At 35.3% G+C, this 21251-nt stretch overlaps 1 protein-coding gene and 1 pseudogene across 3 annotated transcripts in view; both read right to left on the bottom strand.

The window, feature by feature from the left end:
• The window catches only part of Wdr7 (WD repeat domain 7), a 438292-nt gene that overhangs the window by 75435 nt on the left and 341606 nt on the right, over positions 1-21251 (bottom strand). The window lies entirely within an intron of this gene.
• LOC105742014 lies at positions 4764-4967 on the bottom strand (annotated as a pseudogene).

The following is a 21251-nucleotide window of genomic DNA, read 5'->3' as shown; positions in this document are numbered from 1 at the left end:
CTTGTTTTCCTCCACCAAAAGCTTTGTCTTTTGTTGGTATGTAAGTATGTAAACACAGCCCAAGCAAATGGGATATCACAGTCAGAAATTTAATGAAAAAATCTAACATCATGTCAATTATTACTATATTCTCTTTAAAGTAAGTTTCTTAGAAAAAGGTAATAAAAGAAAAAGACAAGAACAAAAATTTAAGATTTCTTGAAAGCATGCAGTAATATTCAATCATATGTCCCATCTTGCATAACTGTATCTGTTAATCTGAGCAACAGATTTATTGATAAAAAATAGATAACATATCATTCATTGTTAATCAGCTATTCTTGTTTTGAAAGTCTGTAATATATGTATTATTGCATGTTACCCTGTTTCTGTATTTGTTTTTGCTTTCCTTGCTTTTGTTTTTATTCTTCAAAGTAAAAGAAAACTGTAATAAAAAGATCAAAGTACTATGTTTATCCTTTAGTGATAAAAATATTTTCTATGCAAACTATGGATTTTTAAGATCAATGAATATTTTATAAGAGTCTAAATAATAATTGAGATGAACACAGAGAACAAAAACTGCTCAAAAAAGACAGATATCAAAGAACAAAAGCACTGCCCAGTGAACTTTTAAAAAACTGTATGTTCATCTCAGGCAATTGCAGATTTACAAGAAACTATCTATAAGGGTCCCTGGAGCTTGGGTGCATTAGCATGAGACTGACAATTACAAAGTATTGTAGAGAGAGAGAAAAGATCACATGGGCTAAAATTCAAGAAGGCCAATATAAATAAATAATTCTTTAAACAATAAAATATATTTTTGGATATAAGTGTTGTCCTAGGAATAAAAATGACCCTAAGAATTTGTCAGATATTGGTGTCATCACACATAAATTTTAACAAACATGATATTATCACAAAGCATGAGTTAAATGAAACAATCCCAGAAAAAGAGAAATAATCCCTTATTCATCACTATTAAACACTAAATAGGTTATAGGAGAGGAGAGATATAATCTATTTCTCTCAAACTGCATTTGTGTTTTAAATATTCAGAAGCAATGGGATGTACCCACACCCCAAAAGGGATGGTCTGAGAGTTGAAGTACAATGTCAGTTGGATCCATTCCGGCATAGCTGTGTAGCAAGTCACTTTCCTTGGGAACTGGCCAAGTATCCAGTGCCTGAGACTCCTACCAGCTGTCTTACTCTATATACAATTCCTTTTGAATTAACAAACTTTTAATCATTAAAAATGGCCCTCAAATAAAAAAAGTGTGTCAAATTTTAAAAGGTAATTTAGAAAAGACAGGAAAAAGGAAACCATAAAACTTTAGCAATAACATGCTTGAAAGAATGGAAACCATGAGAGTGCTCTGGTAATCTGCAATGATCTGAGATTAAGTCATAACTGTGTATCATATCCCTGCACATGAATACACAGTGAGAAATGCTTAGATTAATTTGAAATTAACTCCACTTCACATGAAACCACTTTAAATTTAAGGGTGTATGGCATAGAATATAATTATCTTCCCCTGCCAAGTACACATACAATTCACTGACGACAATGACTACTACTTGCAGTCACTCTTTACTAAGTACTAGCTATGTATGTATAGGCATAGCCATTAGCTATTACTTTTATCTGCATTTTTTTATAAGTTACTGAGGTATTATGAGTAATTCTTATTCTAGATTTTAGCTGTGACTTAAAATGCTTCACAAACATTTGACTGATTTTCTTCAAAAGATATTAAGGTAATACGTACATAGAAAAATATGTAGGGGACTCAGGTCAACAATTTCTGACATTGCCAGTTAAGTGGAAGACCCAATACTATTATGGGCTACTGGACTCTTCTAGAATATTTTGCTGAGTTTACACACCTATAATATTCAAATAACGGAACTTAACAAAAAAAGGGGATACAGATGAATGTCCATTTTGTATCTGTGTATTCAAAGTGGTTAGGATAGATATATAGTTACATTCTCTTAATGAACAGAGGGATTTGTTCTAATGGCGTTTGTAAATAGAATATCATGTCTGCATCTTGTATAGCAATTAATCACTAGGAAGAATGTATGCAATGTGTTAATTATTGAAACTGCCCTACCAATTTGACTTGAAACTGCCTCATTGCTATCTGTTTCTCAATAAAATTATGGAAAAAAAAGAAAAATAGGAAACCAAAAAAAGAAAAATATGATAACCCAAAAAGCAAATACAGAAAATATTTAAATGAATATATAATTTTAATCTATATATTGACTTAAACTAAATCTTCTGAATGTTTTTATCATAAAGAAATGATCAGAAAAAAAAAAGAGAGAGAAATGATCAGGGCTGGTGATATAGTTCAGGGATAGACCATTTGCTTAGCTTATGCAAAGCTCTGAGTTCAAGTCCAGCAAAACACATACACATACACATACATCATTGTTCAAAGAAAGTTATGGTTTATCTGATTTAAACATCACACATCTATATCTACTGATACATCACATGGTCATCCATTAATATGGCAACATTTTAGTATTTTTAATGTATCAGTTAAACCTAAAAAGTACTAGCTATTCTGAGGTAGATGATAAACCATCGTCTTATTAGTTGATTACACTTGATTAATACATAATCATTACACAGATTTGTGAGGCTCAGTGCATTACAGAATATGTACACAACGTGTAATGGTCAGAGAAATGATAATATATTAATCAAGTGTAATCAATTAATAAAATAATGATTTATCAATTATCTCAAAATGGCTTTCAAAACAAAACAAAGGAAATACTGATGTTTGGTTTTTTAGAATGTCAAGAAAAGAGACTTTTATAGACTATTGGTGGGAATATAAATTGGTACAGCTATTATGGAGAATACTTTGAAAGTCCCTCAAAAACTTAGATATAAAAATGATCCTCCTTTTGATTATATATATAAAGTAAATGGAATCAACATTCCAAAGGGATACCTATACACCCAAGTTCATTTTTATTGCAACATTACTCACAACAGCTAAGATGTGGAATCAACTTAGCAGTCCTTTAAAAGATGAATAAAGAAAAGATGATGTGTCATTTGGTACAAAGAAACCAAAGAATATGATGTTAAGTGAAGTAGGTCAGAAACAAAGATAAATACTGCATATTCTCTCATATGTGGGGCTAAGAATGTTGACTTGGATGTAGAATGCTCATTACTAGAAGTTGGGAAGAATGAGAGACAGAGAGAATAGAGTGAGCTTGGATAATGGGTATCAAAATATAGTCAGGTAGGAACAAGCATAAATTTTTGAGTCTTACAACAGATTGGAGTGACCACTGTGCACGATAACATTTTATGTCTTCTATGAATAACTAGAAGAGAAGCTTAAAAGTTCCAAATACAAAGTAATGATAGGGAAATACAAGCATTAATTAGTCTGACCAGTTCACTTTCTAGACATGTACTGAAGTACTGTACCTCACAAATCTGTACAATGATTATGTATTAATCAAATGTAAAACTGTTTAAGTAACTGAATAGTAAGTTAAAGTTCAGTCTCAACAACACAATGAGATGCTATCACAGACAAACATTCTAGACAATCAGTTTATTGACCACTTCCTTCAAGTTATTTGTCTGCACTTCTCGGGTCATGATTTCCATCATCTTCCGGATCTCGCAGACCTGTTGGTCCTGAGTGTAAGAGGTCTTCTGTATCTGACTGTTGCATTTTTTAGTAAAGTCAGAACAGAAAAAATGAAGCAAATAACCATAGATAATGTTGACATTAACATGAGCTTCAATCACGGTCTGCCATTTTTTGACCATGGAACACATTTTGCCATGGGTGAGATCCATGCCATGGAAGTTAGTCAGGCAGTTCTTGCCCTGAATATCTTCAGTAATCAGCTTGATTTTTTTTTTTTTTTGCTTTGCATACATTCACCTTTTTTATTTACTTTTTAAAATTAATTTTATTGAAAAAGAAATACCAATGAGACAGTTTCAAAACAGGTTAGTACGGTAGTTACAATAATTAATACACTGCATATTGTTGTCTTCATAGTAGTTATTCAGAGTACAAGATGCAGACATATCTTCTCTAAATACTATTAGTACAAATCTTTCTTCTCATTGAACTAAGAAAAAGTAGCTGTATATCCTATTTTGTATACAGATTATACATATGTTTTTTTCACTACAAAATGGTCCTTCATTTATATCCCCCTTTTTTGTTTAGTTTTGTCAAAGATAGGTATTCCATTGCCATTCAAATATTGTAGGTGAATGAATTCAGCAAAATAATCCAATATAGTCCAGGAGTTCATAATAGCAGTGAGTTATCTACAGAACTGGCAATGTCAGAAGTTGTTGACTTGAGCCTTTTACAGATCAGCATATTAATATGGCTTTAGTTTTTATACCTCATTTTTATACTTTTCTGCTGGATGATTAAGATAAAGCAAGACCTATGTAATAAAAATGTAACTTTTGTATCTGACAAAGTCAGTCAAATCCCCTTAGGATTTACCCTGAAGCCCTGTACAGCACTTTGTAGATCCTTTGTCAGTGTCAGCCATGTGGATGAATCACAGCCTTTGCTTGACCAATTTGCTCTCTGTGAAAGCCTGAGAGAATGTTTTCTCTCCATTGACTCTCCTTAGGCACACTCTACACTGTCAATCACTTTCCTCTGTGGCCCCATGATCTCCCTGATCAGAAAATTTGGGACACCACTGCTTTAATTTTCTAAAGGCAACGTCGTCATTCTGCAGATCAGCAAAGCTCACTTCAAACACACGACCTTGAGCCCATCAGATGCAATTTCAGTTCCTTGAGTTCTGGTGATGAGTGTTTTTCCAATACTTATGTTGAACATAGTTAGTGCCTTCATATCATACCAGTATTTTTTAGAAAATGGATCAACCACTTTCTTCTTGGCTCCCTTTTTGTTGCCTTTCATAAGGCGCTTGTTCTTGCCTACTGCCATGGTGCTGCTCAGAAAGTCAAAAGCGTCTGGGTCACTTTGACCTCCAGAAGGTATCAGTGACCATCAACTACCCCAGTTCCCTTGGCTATAAAGTATAAGATGCCAACGAGCCCTTCTGAGGGTCATTCATATGATGGGTTAAGTCCACAAGATTTGGGAATAAGTCCTTTGAGTACTGCTCAACAGCCCTCAGAGATGTCACAGCTGTACGAAGTGGGGGTAGTTTCTACAGGAAGAAGTGCTCTGTAGAACATGGCCCTAAATCACTTGACTGCCAAATATCAGGACTCTATGCAACTCTTTTATTTGAAAGATTTGTATACATGGAAGTGGTTAGGACGAAGATATCAGTTCAGGTTTAGCACTGTTTTGGGGTTGTGACTAGTGGAAGGGGGAGAAATGCGTTCTAAAAGTTCTTCATGACAGTGAAGGACATCAGGTAAAAGGACCAAAATGAAAGGCCCTTAGTCTTGAATGATAGAGGTCTATGTAATTCTGAGAGACACTATTTCCCAATCAGATCCCTGCATAGTATAAGTAGTCAAATATTTCATCACTAAATCTGCTGCAAGACAGAATAAGTATAACTCTTAAAGACAACAGTGCAGGCAAAGACTTTTTGAACAAAACCCAAATTGCACAGGAAATATCTCGAAGAATCAACAAGTAGGAGCTCATCTTATTAAAAGCTTTTACACAGCAAGAGAAACCATTAACAGAGTGAAAAGACAGCCCAGAGTGGGAAAAAAGTTTTACCAGCTGTTCCTCAAATAAAAGACTACTATTTAGGGTATACAATGAATGAAAAAAAAAAAAAATCAGACTCCCCCACATATTAAGACTCAATTCAAAAATAGGCATCTAAAATGAAAGACTCTTCTCAGATGAAGAAATAGAAATGGCAAATAAAGGAATGGAAAAGGAAAAAAGAGCATAGAAAGGCAAAGGGAAACAAAGCTTTTGTAAACAAGAAGAGGAAAAGGGGCTGAAAAGAGGAGAGAAAAAGGAAAAAAAAAAAGTAGACTCAAGATATATCATGTACCATATGACGAATATTATCTTTATCTAAAATGTACTGAGAAAATTAATGAAAAAATAAAAATCTTGTCTTAAATAGTAATTAAACTCTTTTCTTTCTGAAAAGACTTGCTATAGTATAGTGTACTATGCAGTGCAGCCAGGGTGTTAATGAAGGATTGGAAATGGCTCTTGAGTTGTTTATGGAGTAGAATTTCTACAAGATGAAAAAGCAAAACATGCATGTATAGGTTGTGTTGTACATGGTCGAGAAACAATCACCTCATTGCCAACTTCTATACTTACTAATTCTGTAACTTGGTCAAATCACTTAAATTATCTGTGTGCTTTGATATTTTCATCTGTAAACTGTGAACAGTAATAAGTACTTATGGTTGTTGAAGGGGGCTGGAATGAGCTAATATTGGTAAAATACTTAGAGCATTACCTGGCTCAGAATAAGTTCCTGATCTTACTATCTTTCATTATTAAAACCTGCATCTCTGAATATATTCCATAAAAAGAAGAAAGTGTGGTGAATCTACCGCTTTCCTAGAGCAAGTAAGTGCTGAATCATCACAGGCTAATAAATAAATGAATATCATCAAATATTTTAAATTTTCATATTTAAAGTACTTCTGATTTGCAAGTATATTCCAATAATAACTGTAAATTATTCTACTTTTAATCTAAATATATTAATACAAATAACATAGATTTAAGTTCTCTATATCAGTTTAGGGATGCCCAAGGTAATATATTCTTTTAAAAAATTTTATATAAATTTTTTAGAGAGTACAAATTAGAATCAAAACAAAAAATTACAAATGATACAGAATTTCACTTAACGAAGTAACAAAGTAATATGAATTTCACAGTATTTGCTGAATAGATAGTGTTGTCTTCAAACCAGTTATTCATATTACCAGAGCATGTAAAATTGGAAGAAGAAAGAAATGTATAAGAAATTAAGAGGGCTGGGGAAATGGCTCAGTAGAATAAGCGCTTCCCTGGCAAGCACAAGGCCCTGAGTTCAATCTCCAGTTCCACAAAAAAAAAAAAAAAAAAAAAAGAAGAAGAAGAAATTAAGAGAAAAAGCACAAACAATTGAAAAAAGGAGACAAAACAAATTAAAGCATTAACTGATTCTTTCCACAGACCAGCAAAAATGCACAGTACAGTTTGTCCAAATCATCCTGCTTACATACATAGATAAATCAGTAATGTGTTCATACTGATAACCAATATGAAGCACAGTACTACTGGATGGTCTAGGGTTTTATTTTGCTTTATTTTAATATGAAGAAATTAAAAATTGAAAGATGGACATCTGTTAGGATAGACAAATGGACCAGAATAACTTTAGAGGGGTTTCCACTTGTGGTAACAGGACTAATATCTATATTTATTATCAAATGCATATAGTAGGGCTGGAGATGTAGCTCAGCAGTACAGAACCTGCTTGGCAAGTATGAAGTCCTGAGTCCAATATGTGAGTAGCAAGAACAAAGTACAATGTAAAATGATTACTAATTTAAAAATTTTACTGGAAGTTACAATAGGAAGCCATTTTGCATCCCATTATTATTATCGCCATAAGGGATGAAAACAAACCACAGGTTTGGAGAAGTTTCTTTAAAAATGAGCTCATGCACTCTTCTAAAGTAGACAGTGTTCATTTCCTTACTGGATTTTAAGTGGCCATTTAGGGTGAACACAGCTGATTCAGCTTTTCACTTGAAAAGCAAAATCAATCAGTCTGTCTACATAATAACAAAGTTTAAGAAAACATAAACCATCTCTGCAAATATAAACTTTTCTATGTAATTTTTTTATTCAGTTCAAAATTACTTATTTTACCTTGAAATTTTTTATCTTATATCCTCAATGTTTTCCCAATGTTTACTTGCTATTCTTTTTTATTTGAATTATCTTAATATGTATAGTTTTAAAGGAATGAATGCTCAGTGAAGGGAACGGTTTTAATAGGAAAACTCCCACAAATTATACAGAAAACAACTGAAAGTGAAAGGTGTCCTTTACTAAATCACTCTCAGGTAACAACCAGCACCATCCTGACTGTGTGTCTTCCCAGAAGAAATGGAAGTAGGAAGAAACCCGACATCCAGCTCACAAAAGAAAACCCCAGGAGGCAGTAAGGTGGAACACTCAGAAGCCACACACCTGTACTCTTTCAAGTGGTAACAGTTGGAATAAGAAAGCTAATGAGACTCTAGAAAAAAATCAGATCAGAAGTAATTTCCCAGATAACTACACAGATGGTGACCATAATGAAAGACATACTGACTCTAGAGGAGATACAGTTTTAAAAAATGGATGAACTTAGGAAAATGATGGAAATCATGTACACCCAACTCAGGAAAGAAATGGAATCCATAAAGCAGATTCAAACAATTATCCAGGAGATTAAAATTTCCCTTGAAAGCATATGCAGCAGGATGATCCAGTGTGAGGACAGAATGTCAGATATAAAAGAAGATTGTGGTTAGTGATCATAAAAAGAAAGATTTCTTAAAAAATAGCAAGGGACCACAAAAAAAATCAATCTAACAGCTGCTAGATGATGCAAAGAATAATGTGAGATTGAATGGTGTGAATAAAAAAAGCAGGAGATAACACAAATGATATTTAAAAAAAACAAAACAAACCCTGCGCACAGAAGCAATAGCTGAAAACTTCCCAAGCATGGAAAAATTGAACATATACATAAGTGAGGTATATAGAACTCAAATGAGCCATAATAAAAAAATCTACACCAAGGAAAATATATCAGGAATCTAGAAATTCTAAACAAGAACAGAGGGGCTGGTGAGATGGCTCAGTGGTCTAAAGCACCTACTTAGAACAAGCTTAGCAAAGCACAGGGACCGCGGTTCAATCCCCCAGCACCACATGCCAGCCAGTCACGCCCCCTGGTGGGCTGAACTGGCCACACACACACACACACACACACGCACACACACACACATAAATAAATAAATAAATTAAAAAAATAAATAAACAAGAACAGAAAAACTCTAAAAACTTTTAGGGAAAAGAAACAAAACACACAGGAAAGCCCATCAGAATTACAGCATAGTTCTCAACACAAACCCATAAGTCAAGGAGAGCTTCAATGAAGTATTTCAAGCCCTAAAAGAAAGCAACCTTCAGCCCAGATTGATGTATCCCACAAAATGATCTTTCAAAATTTATAGAGAAATACGATAATTTCATGACAAAGAACACCTGAAGTAATTCATGGCCACCAAACCAGCACTCCAAAATGTGCTGAAGGACATTCTAGACAGAGAGAATGAGGACTGCAATTCCATGAACCCCATTAGACTGAATCCACCAGGCAAGGTAAGTAATGGTGCGCAGGGTGGTGGAGCAATACAAGGAACATAACATCATAAGGATAAGTCAATACATCTCAGTTATAACCATCAATGTAAATAGTCTCAATCCATTAATCAAAAGATACTGGCAGGATGGATCAAGAAGGAAGATCTAACAATATGCTACATACAAGAAGCATATTCAATTGAAAAAGGAAGTTATACACAGACAGTCATAAAAGATGAAAAACAATGTGCCATGTGACAGGAACATGGAAAAAGGCAGGAGTAGCTATTCTATTTGCAGACAAAGTGACTTCCAGCCAAGACTGGTTAAGAAAGATGAAGGTCACTACATCCTAAAAGAAAACAATCCAAGAGAAACACGTAACAATCATAAATATATATGTACCAAATATCAGTGCACCAAACTATATAAAACAAATATTAACAGACATATAAAATCAAATATGCACTAATGCAACTGTAATGGGGGATCTCAATACCCCACCATCCCAATTAGACAGAATAACTAGATCACAAAAAAAATCTACAAAGAAAATATGAGGACTGAATCAAATTTGTGAAGAAATAGACTTAGCCAATGTCCACAGAGTATTTGACTGCATAATAATAGAATATATATTCTTCTTAGCTACATACATGACATCTCCAAAGTAGATCACATTATAGGTCATAAAACATACTTAAGTAAATGCAAAGGAACTGAAATTATCCCATATATATTGTCAAACCATGATACAATGGGAAAAGAACCACAAAAACTTCATAAACACATGGAAATTAAATAACATCCTCGTGAACAACCAATGGGACACAGATAAAATTAAAGAAGAAATAAGGCAGTTTCTATAATTAAATGATAATGCACGTAAAAGAACTGGAACTTATATGAGGCAATGAAGGCCTTATAAGAGAAATTTACAGGGGTGAATTCTTTTTTTTTTTTTTTTTCTGGGCAGCACTGTTTATTTCATTGACAATATAAAGACAACTTTGTTTAAAACAAATAGGATTTCCATTGCAAAACATGGAAAAATCAAAGACATCTTCACAGTGATGGAACTTCAGCTTATTTTTAAAACTTAGACCACGGCTTTTAAGTGACTCTGCATATCTTAATAAATGTATAAATTTTAAACACCAGGAATAAGGTTCAGTGGAGCAGCTAAGATGCCAATTAATATTTAAAAGGAAGCTTCTTAAATCAGGATTTGTTGTGAGACTAGAAACCACTAATTTTTAAACATCTATATATTTAAGAAGATTGAAGCAAAAGGAAGTCTTAGGGTTCCAGCAAGAGGACTTAAGCACTGCCATATGCTAAGGGTGTGTTCTCCTCTGTGTCGATCTCAGTGTGATTACTATGAGCTCTCAACACATTCTGGCCTTTGTTCTAATATGGATTCAAATACACTGTATTTTAAAGATCAATAAATAATTAGCATACACAGGCCTTATACCCACCATTCCCTTCACTTCGTGGTATGCAGTCTGTCGAATGCATGTGGGTGAAATTTAGCATCTGAATGAACACAATTGCAAATAGACTGTCACCACTCGTGAAGAGTTTTATGAAATAAGAATGCTTCTCCTCCCCGTCCCGATGATAGCAGAAACTGAAATTATCTTCCTTTTAGAATTGGTTAAAAATGCTGTGCCGGCCCCGCTCTGGACACACTGAGTCCATAACTGATTCCAGGCATGGTGGTGCACACCTGTAACCTGGGGAGGCTGAAAATAGGAGGGTCATTGAGTCCAAGCTGAGTAGTGAGACCCTCCTGTATGATGAGTTTCTCTCTACCCTGGGTCCCTGTTTGGATACCACAATTGCCGTATCCAGCACAGTTCTTGAGAAACTCCCAAAGGAAGACTTCATATTAGGATCTGATTTTGGAGTAGGTGTTTTTTCTCTCCTTTGAAATGCCTTTATGCTTCCTTGGGAAAGTTTGTGGAGGTTTCAGTCCATACTCTGCTGGCTGCAAGGCAGAATAGCACATGGGCAAGGGCAGCAGTTCATGGCAGCATAAAACAACAAAAAAAACAAGAGCAAAAGGGAGGAGTAGTGGTGACAATGGCTACAGAGAGCCAGTCTAGGGGTGAATTCTTGAATAAAAAAACACAACAAGCTTAAATAAAAAACCTAATACTGAACCTTAAGCTTCTAGAAAAAGTACAAATCAAATCCAAAGCTTCTATGAGGCAGGCAATTACAAAGATCAGAGCACAAATTAACACAGCTGAGATTAGGAAAAAAATACAATCAATGAATCAAAAGTTTGTTGGTAGAAAGACTAAATAAAATTGAACAACCCTTATGCAACCTTCTTTTAAAAAAAGAAGAAAAGATTAAATCCATGTAATTAAGAAGGAAACAAGTAAAATCACAACAGATCTTGCTGAAATCCAGATCACCAATATGTACTTTGAGAATATGTATTCTAATTAGATGGAGAACAGAGAAGAAATGGAGAGATGCCTAGATACATATGAATAACCAAAACTAAATCAAGAAAAAAAAAATCCTTAAAAAACTCCAGTATCAGTTAATAAAATTAAACATGTAATTAAAAACCTACCAACAAAGAAAATCCACAGCCCTGACAGTCACTGCTGAATTCTACACGACATTTAGAAAAGACTTAATATTACCACTTCTCAAACTCTTTAATAAAACTGAAAGGGAAACAATACTCCCAAATTCATTCCTGGAAGAAGCATTACCTTGATACCAAAACAAACAAACAAACAAACAAATCCAATCAAAAAAGAGAACTTCATGCTGATCTCCCTTATGACTATAGGCGCAAAAATTCTTAGTAAATACAAGCAAACAGAATACAGCATATCATCAAGATTATACACCATGACCAAGTAGGATTCATGCCAGGATGTAGACCCAGTTCAATATATGTAAATCAATAAATGCAAAATGTCTATTAACAGAGCCAAGGACAAAAACTATATCATTATCTCAATAGATGCAGAAAAAGCACTTGACAAAGTCCAATGACCATTCAAAAACCTTACAGAAAATGTGGATCTTTATCTCAATCTCATAAAAGCCATCTATGACAAATCAACAGCCAAAATCATGTTGAATGGACAAAAACTGGAAGTTTTTACTCTAAAATCAGGAACAAGATTTTGATGTCCACTATCATCACTCTTATTCAATATATTTTTAGAAACTTCAGCCAGAGTAATTAGATGAGAGAAAGAAATAAAAAGAACAATGATAGGATAGGAAGAAATGAAATTATCATTATTTTCTAGATTACATGGTACTCAACATAAAAGACCCCAGAAACTCTACCAAAGACCTCTAGATTTAATAACCAAATTCAATAGCTAACTGGATACAAAGTCAATACTCAAAATTCAATACCATTTCTTTATACAAATAATAAACTCACTGAAAGATAAATTAAGGAAACAACACTTTTCATAATAGCATCTAAAAAATTAAATACTTAAGAATCACTCTAACGAAGGAAGTTTAAGATCTTTATGTTGCAAACCACAGTACTCAAAAAAAGGAGATAGAATGTCAGAATATTGAAAGCTATCACTTCTTCTTGGGTAGGAAGAACCAATACAATGAAAATGGCCATAATTTCTAAAATTGTTGTATAGATTTAATGTGATCCTAATCAAGATGCCAAGAGCTTAGCTTACAGAATTAGAGAAAAGAATGCTAAAATTCATTTGGAACCATAAGAGACCTAGCATAACAAAAGTAATTCTGGGCAACAAAGGCAAGGCAGGGGACATCACAATCCCTGACTTAAAATTATACTACAAAGTCACTATGAAAAACAGCATGGTACTGCTAAAACAAAACAAAACAGCCCTAAGAATCAATGAAACGGATAAGATGGATAAACAATGGCAAACATGTTCAGCTGACTTACCTTTGACAAAGAAGCCAAACACCTTCACTGGAAGAAAAATAGTGGTGCTGGAAAAACTGTATTTCCACATAGTGGAGATTAGAACTACAGCCATAACCTTTCAAATGCAATAAACTAAAATGGAAATGGATCAAGATCTAAATATTAAAACAGAAACATTAAATCTGCTGGAAGAAGAGTAAGTATAACTCTTAGAAACAATGGCTTAGGTGAAGACTTTATGAACAAAACCCCAAATGCACAGGAAATATCACAAAGAATCAACAACTGGAATCACACCCTATTAAAAATATTTTGCACAGAAAAAGAAACCATTAATAGAGTGAAGACACAACCCAGAGTGGAAAAAAGTTTTATCAGTTGTTCCTTGGATAAAAGACTAATATCTAGAACATGTAAAGAATGCAAAAATAAAAAAAAATTAGACTCTCCCACATATAAAGACCCAATCCAACAATGGGCATGCAAAATAAGAGACTTTTTAGATGAAGAAATAGAATAAGTATTTGAAAAAATGCTTAACATTCAAAAGATGCAATGCTGAGATTCCATCTCACCTCAGAAAGAATGGCTACTATCAAGAAATCAACCAGTAACAAATGCTGGTGGGGCTGTGGGGAAAAGGAACCTATCTCCAGTGTTGGTAGGAGAGTAAGCTGATGTAATTACTAAAAGAAACCAGGGTGGTGATTCCTCAAGAAACTGAAACTAGAGGCTCCATTTGACCCAGCTATTTCCCTTCTTAATACCTTCTAAAAGAATTAAAACATTATGACTATATATAATCATCTACATAAAGAGACAGTTTGTAATAGTAAACTTAGAAACAGCTAAAATGCCCATCATCTGGTGAATGGATAAAGATGTGTGTTTTTTAAAAAATACAATGGAGTACTATACCATAAAGAAGGATAAGCTTGAGACATTGCTAGCTAAATGGATATACCCTGAGATCATATTCTTCTGTTAGACAAATGGCACATATATGTTTAACTACTGTCGTTTCTCTGCTGTGACACACCAAAAAATGTAAATAAGGACCAAAATATATAAGTAGTATTGGGAAATGGGAAGAAAATGTTCAAAAGGGACAGGAACAAGGGAAGAGGGGATGAAAAGGAAGGAAGGAACAAGAATAAAAGATAAAAGAAATATGGAAACAACGCTTTAAAGAGTGGGAGAGGGATTGAAGGGAGGCTTGGGAATGGGATAAAAAGAAGAATCGATATATCTTGTACAGGTACAAATTCTCTATGATGACTTCTTTAATTATCTATATCTAAAATGTACCAATAAAAAAACTTTAAAAAAATTAAGAATCTATGGCACTCATATTTTTAAAACTTAGCTGAAGCACTCTCTTCTCTCTTATGCACACTGCCATTTCTCTCCTTGCTGTACCTTAGCAGAGTACCTAGGGCTCTGCTAGGTACCCTGGACAGCCTTTTTCCACCAAGCAGGGGCTGCTGGTCTGACCCGATGCAGCCTAGCAGCCTCGGTGGCTCAGCAAGTCACAAAAGACAGACACTGTCATGCCTGCTTACTAAAAACTGGGCCCTAAAACACTTAGGAAACTTTGAGAGGAGTCCCACAAACAAAACTTTTTTTTCATCTTTTTAACTCACTTGAATTCACTTAAAAATTTTCTATTTGATGAGTTCTATCTTTTCTCCTCATTTTGGAAACAATTACTGAGGTTAACAATTTATATATTAAAAAACTCATCAAAGTATTTTTCATATTCATTTTCAATTGCAAAATTAAACATCAATTTTATTTGAACTGTTAAAATTCATAATGTACCAAATAATTAAAATTTCTGAACATTTATCGAGAGTGATATAGGAATTCTTTAGAAATAAAAATGTAATGAGTACATTTTTATGTACTCATTACATAAAGTGAGATAGCTCAGTGATGTTAAGTGCCTGCTTAGGCAAGTTTAGGCAAGTGCAGGGGACTGCAGTTCAATCCCTGGCACCACATGCCACACCAGCCCTGCCCTCTGGGTGGGCTTGGTGAGCCAAAAAAAAAAAAAAAAAGAATATACTGAATACCATTAAATACCATTTAAGTTAATCTCATTTCTTGACTTTTTAATAAGAACACTAAACGGATGACATGCTTTTGTTGTAAAAAGATTTTTTTTTTTCAGATAAGTTTTGGGTTCACAGCAAAACTAAGAACAGAGTTCCCATATTACCACCCTTACAAGCTTTCCCCACTACCAACAGCCTGCACCAGACTGGTACTTCTGCTACTCCTAATGACCAGACATTGACATATCATTATCATTTTGGGTCCGTAGCTTCACATTAGGGCTCACACTTGTGTTCTATACTCCACAGGTTTTGACAATGTGCAATAACACAAACTTTCCATTATAGTATCATACAAAATAATTTCATTGCCCTAAAAATCCTCTTTCAACCATTGACTTTTTACTGGCTTTAAAGTTTTGTTTTTTTCCAGAATGTCCAATAGCTAAATCATAACATGTGGCCCTTTCAGGTTGACTTATTTTATGTAGATCTCTCTCTCTCTCTCTCTCTCTCTCTCTCTCTCTCCCTCCCTCCCTCCCTCCCTCCCTCCCTCAATGTCTTTTCATGGCTTGATAGTTCATGTCTTTATAGTACTGAATAATATTCCATTCCTTGGATGTCTGTGGATATAATATGCTTTTAAAGGCACAATAATAAACCTATACTACAACTATACCTTTCATCTCAATTTTGTGATATATATATATATATATATATATATATATATATATATTACAGAGTCTACCTAAAAAATGTATGGTCAAAGTGGTGTCTGTTAGCTTCCAGATATTTATCACAAGTGAACTGTTGAGGTGTGTTTATATTTTTCAGCAGACTCTGTATATACATGTGCATTTGTAACCACCTAGTATACACACTCACATAGGCATAGGAAAGCAGGGATATGGAAGAGAAGGAGAGGGGTGTGGGGAGAAAGGAGGAGGGAGTGAGAGTTTTGTTTTTATCCTAGCTCATAATTATTTCCTCCAGGCACGCTACAGAAACTAGGATTTCTTTCTTAAGGGAGATAATAGAAATCCTACTCTTCTTCCCCTTGTCTTGGAGATGGCCATAAAGAAATTCTTTGACCTACCTTGCTTGATAGTATGGCATAAAATCTTATTTCATAAGAGGGACTTTCTCACACCTAGGAGAAAGCAATATTGCACAGAAATGATAAGAAAAATCTAGACAGACAGGCCTGGCTGTGTTTCCCTACTCAGTCGCTCAATATTAGATCACAATATGTTTGTCCTATCATCCTCCCACACTACTGTCCATGCCGCAACCAGGCCTGTGCAGTGAAGATTCCATAAACCCCCAAAAGACAGTGATTAGAGGGCTCCTCAGGAGCTGGACATAGAAGCCCCATGGATAGACCCGAAACTCCTCAGTACCTCTCCATATCTCACTCTGAATATCTTTTCATATCTTCACAATCAACTGGAAAATTCAGGTGTCTCCCTACATTCTGTGAACCACCCAGGTGAACTAATCCCTCCTAAGGAGGGGCTTGTGGGCACTCTGGTCTATCGACAGCCAGTCAGAAACTTAGAAAACCACCTGTTATGGTTTGTGTCCAGGTGTCTCCCCAAAGCCTTATGCAATCATGGGGCAACTTCTAGAGTTTGTGACTAATTCATGATCCAATGCTGGGAATATGAGTGTAAGTGCTACACCTGCAGTTGGTCTGAATGCAATATAAGGAAGGGAGGGAGGCAGGCTTGCTTTCTGCTGCCCCTCCCCCCTTTGTGCTCTTGCTGTTCTGCTGTTTTCTGCCATGAACTGCTGCCCTCTGCCATGTGCCACCCTGCCTTGGAACCAGCTGATTATGACTGAAACCTCCACTAACTGTGAGCTGAACCTTTCCTTTCTTAATTCTGGGTGTTGGGTATTTTGTTTCAGCAACAAGAGAAAAGTAACTGAGATACCACCTGAGGCTTTCCATTGGCCTCTAAAGGCCAGGGGAACAATTTTTGACACTGATTCGCACACTACCAGTAGCAAGTGTCAGAACTGAATTAAATCTGGGAACACACAACTGGTATCTGCTGCAGAATTAATTTGTTGCTTGATGTAAGAAGGAAAATTCACAGATACATGTCATCAGAAAATCTATGTTGCTAACAGTGCAGTAGGAAAAGGTGAATCGGAGTTGGGTTTTCCTTATTTGTCACCAGACACCTAAACTTTTCTTTTCCACAAAATGGTTTTTCATAGTAGTTAACAGAAACCCCCTTTTTTTTCTTAAGTACTTAATTTATACAGTTCTTTTTTTTTTTTTTTTTTTGTGGCACTGGGTATTGAACTCAGGACCCTGCGTTTGCCAGGCAAGTGCTTATTCTACTGAGTTATCTCCCCCAAGTCCAGTATAAAATTACACTTAATAATTATTGCAGTGAATTTTTATAAAGTACCCAAAAGCTGCAGCATTTAAATACAGTACAGCTATATTAGAAGGCATACACTTTAACCTATTTTTGAATTTTTATAATAAATGGCAATAATATAACTACTGAGAAATTGGTCATTAAGCAAAGTTACTATTTATAAAACCTTAATATTTTATAAATGTGTACCAGCATACTTATGAGACTCTAGAAGCTCCTTGCTTTATGCAGGAGCTTAATTCCAATTTCAAATAAAAATCAGAATTCTGAAAACTGAAGCTTCCCGTGGTGCACACGTGGTGCACAGCTAGGTGTGGTAACGGCAGGCCACTGTCCTCCCCACTGAGAATTCCCTCACCCACTGCCTGCAGTGGTGAAGGAAACCCAGAAAGAGTGCCTCTCCGGCTTCACACTAGCGCTAAGAGGTTACGTCCTCCTTTCACATTCATCTTCTCCTGGGCATATAGTTAGATTTTGCTGGTTCTACATGGTATGAGATAGACTGCAAGTAGATTCCGATGGGAGAACCCAGCTGGTGTTCGGTAAGCAAGGTAATAAGGAGATTGGCAAAAATATAAAACAACGCTAATCTTCCAATTTGTTTTATGTTGAGAATATAATTTTTCACAGTTATTGTTTATATTGGTATACAAAGAGTTACTTTTAAATAAAATAAGTAACGTTTAAATTTCTCATTTAAAATTTTAATATGTCAAATACTAACAGTTTAACTCACATAAAGAAAAGTTCTCTGAGCCCCTCAATAATTTTAAGAGTGAAAACGGGTCCTAAGAGAATTTTTGGTTTAGCATCTTGTACCTTTGAAAATACATTCTAGTTTATGTATGTATATGTGTATATATGTGTGGGTATCTACACCTTTATCTTATACAGATTATATATATCTGTACACTTTATAGAGAATGTGTAAATATTTTATATACATTATTCATATGTGGTGGAATTATACATACTATATACCTTTGAGAATTTATATTCAAAGAAACAAAAGCAAGCTAAACACTAATTGCTTAGAACTGCTCAGAAGACACTTTTGAATATTTTGAACTCAGAAAGTGAAGGCTGGGGATTAAGGCACCTGAAAAGTAAAGAAGGGACAGGTGAGGTGGCAGAGGGAAGGGACAGGGTAAAGCAGAGGTCTGGATTCTTTGCTCTGGCCTTCTGTCCCTGGGAAGACACGTGGAATTTTTTTTTTTTTTTTTAATGTATTTGGTACAGGGTCTCACTATGTAGCTCAGACAGTAGTGGTTCTGTTTTCAGCCTCCCCAACGCTGGGATTACAGGTATATGCCATCACATCTGGACTCTGTGGCTGGCTCAGTGTGCCCAAGGGTGAGGCCGGCACAGCATGTGGTGCTGGGGATCAAACCCCAGTCCCTGTGCTTGCCTAAGAAGGCACTTAGTTCGCTGAGCTATCTTGTCAGCCCTGACACTTGGAATTCTTTTTTTTTTTTTGTGGAACCGGGGATTGAACTCAGGCCCTTGTGCTTGCCAGGGAAGCACTTATTCTACTGAGCCATCTCCCCAGCCCGACACTTGGAATTCTTACTGCCAGCACAGGGTCTTCACTTCCATGCAGTCAGAAGTTAAGGCTCCACAGTCATGGTGGCACATGCCTGTAATCTCAGCACTTGGGAGGCTGAGGCAAGAAGACTGCTACTAGTTTGAGACCAGTGTGGACTATGTAGTGAATACAAGGCCAGCCTGAATTACAAGACACTGTATCAAAAAACAAAAACAAAAACAAAAAACAAAAAAAACCCCAAAAAACAGTTAAGGCTGTTAAAAAAATAACAGAAATTAATCAGAAAAGGCTCCTTGTCTTTAGGTCTCCAAAAAAGAAAAACATGAACAAGAAGAGTTCTGTGATCTAAGTTCTACGCAGGTAAGAGGCAACATGATGGTGATGAAAAGCCGGCTACTCTAGACCCCAGAGTGGCCGTTAGGAGAGGCTGATCTGAGTGATGACCCCCAGCAGGGAACACCAGTGTCTGCAGGGGGAGCTTGTTAGAGATGGAAACAAAAATCCTGAGGTATGAATAAATGTGGCCCCATGGAAAGAACAAAATAGGCTAAAACAGTTGTGAAGTTGAGTTGAAAGATGAACTAGCTCTTTTTCATGGAACCTGTTTATTTGAAAGTATACCTGAAAGACAATCTCTGGTTATCTGGACTTGGGTTTTTGGAAGACACTTTTTTAAAAAGTAAGCCTGTCCACAAAAATGACTACCAGAATTAGTTGACAATGATAAAATTTAAACTTTCAAATAAAAATTAGAATTCTGAAGCACTGTATCTGGATTCCCAATATTCACTGAATTTTTGATGCACTCAACAGTAATTAACAGCAAATATGGTATTTTGATGTTGTAGAACACAATGTAAGAATACAAAGTAAACCTGTGTAACTCGGTGAGCCAGTTTGTCTAACTATCAGCTAGAAGGTGCTATTAAGTCACAGATGTGTGAAAAAGTTATTCAAAGTACCTGATACACAAATGGATTTAAGTTCATTGGGACTAATATTTAAAAACAACTGCAAGTTGAGTCTTTGGGTAAAACTAATGATGTAAAGTATTATTAAAATAGTCTTTCAATGAGAGATTTCCATAAAGCCAAATTCTCTAATTTTTGCCCTACAAATTCAGCCAAAACTACATATTGTCACACATTAAAGACACACACAAATAAGAAATTCCACCTGTCTTCTACCAGTCTCGAATTAAGGAAATCTGAAAAAATACTTCACAGCCAGGTAGGATGGCACAGGTCTGTAATCCCAGCACTTGTGAGGTTGAAGCAGAAGGATTGTCATGAGTTTAAGACAAGCCTTGGCTCCATAGTGAGTTCAAGGCCACCCTAGACTGGATAGCAAGACCTGTCATCTCCCACCCCAAAAAGCTATACAATACCTTCTCAGTATTTCTTTTCTTGGAAAGTAATTCTTTTTCTTTATTTTATTTTATCTTATTTTATTGAGAAACAAATAGCAATAAGACAGTTTCAAAACATTAATAGGACAGTTTCAATAATTAATATATTGTACATTGCTATCTTCTTAGTGGTTATCCATAGTACAAGATGCAGATAGGGTATCCTGTCCAAACACTATTAGTACAAATCTTTCTTCTCATTGAATTGAGCAAAAGTAGCTGTATATCTATCCTAACTGTTCTGCATATACAGATACAAAATGGACCTTCCTTTGTTTCTCCTTTTTTTGTTTAGTCCTGTCAGAAATGGGTATCCCACTGGCATCTAAATACTATAGGTGCGTGAATTCAGCAAGAGAATCCACTGTCAGCACAAGAACAGCTCTTCAGTTTGCCAAGACTAGAAAGACAGGTGTACATAATTCAAAACAGAAGGTCCTTGCCAGATTCAAAATTTCTCAACTTGTAATTTTATAAAAGCAATGCAGCAAGGTCACTGCTAAGTGAAATAACTGGTGCCCTTTACTACAAAAAAATTAAGAGCTAAGCACATGAAGCTGAGTAGCTGGTGTCATTACACAGGCCCAGGCATTGAGTGCCGATGC

This window comes from Octodon degus, unplaced genomic scaffold (assembly GCF_000260255.1).
Source record: "Octodon degus isolate 3935 unplaced genomic scaffold, OctDeg1.0 scaffold00003, whole genome shotgun sequence".
Lineage (NCBI taxonomy): Eukaryota > Metazoa > Chordata > Mammalia > Rodentia > Octodontidae > Octodon > Octodon degus.
Note: the sequence above shows the minus strand (reverse complement) of the source record. Positions and strands in the feature narration are given on the sequence as shown.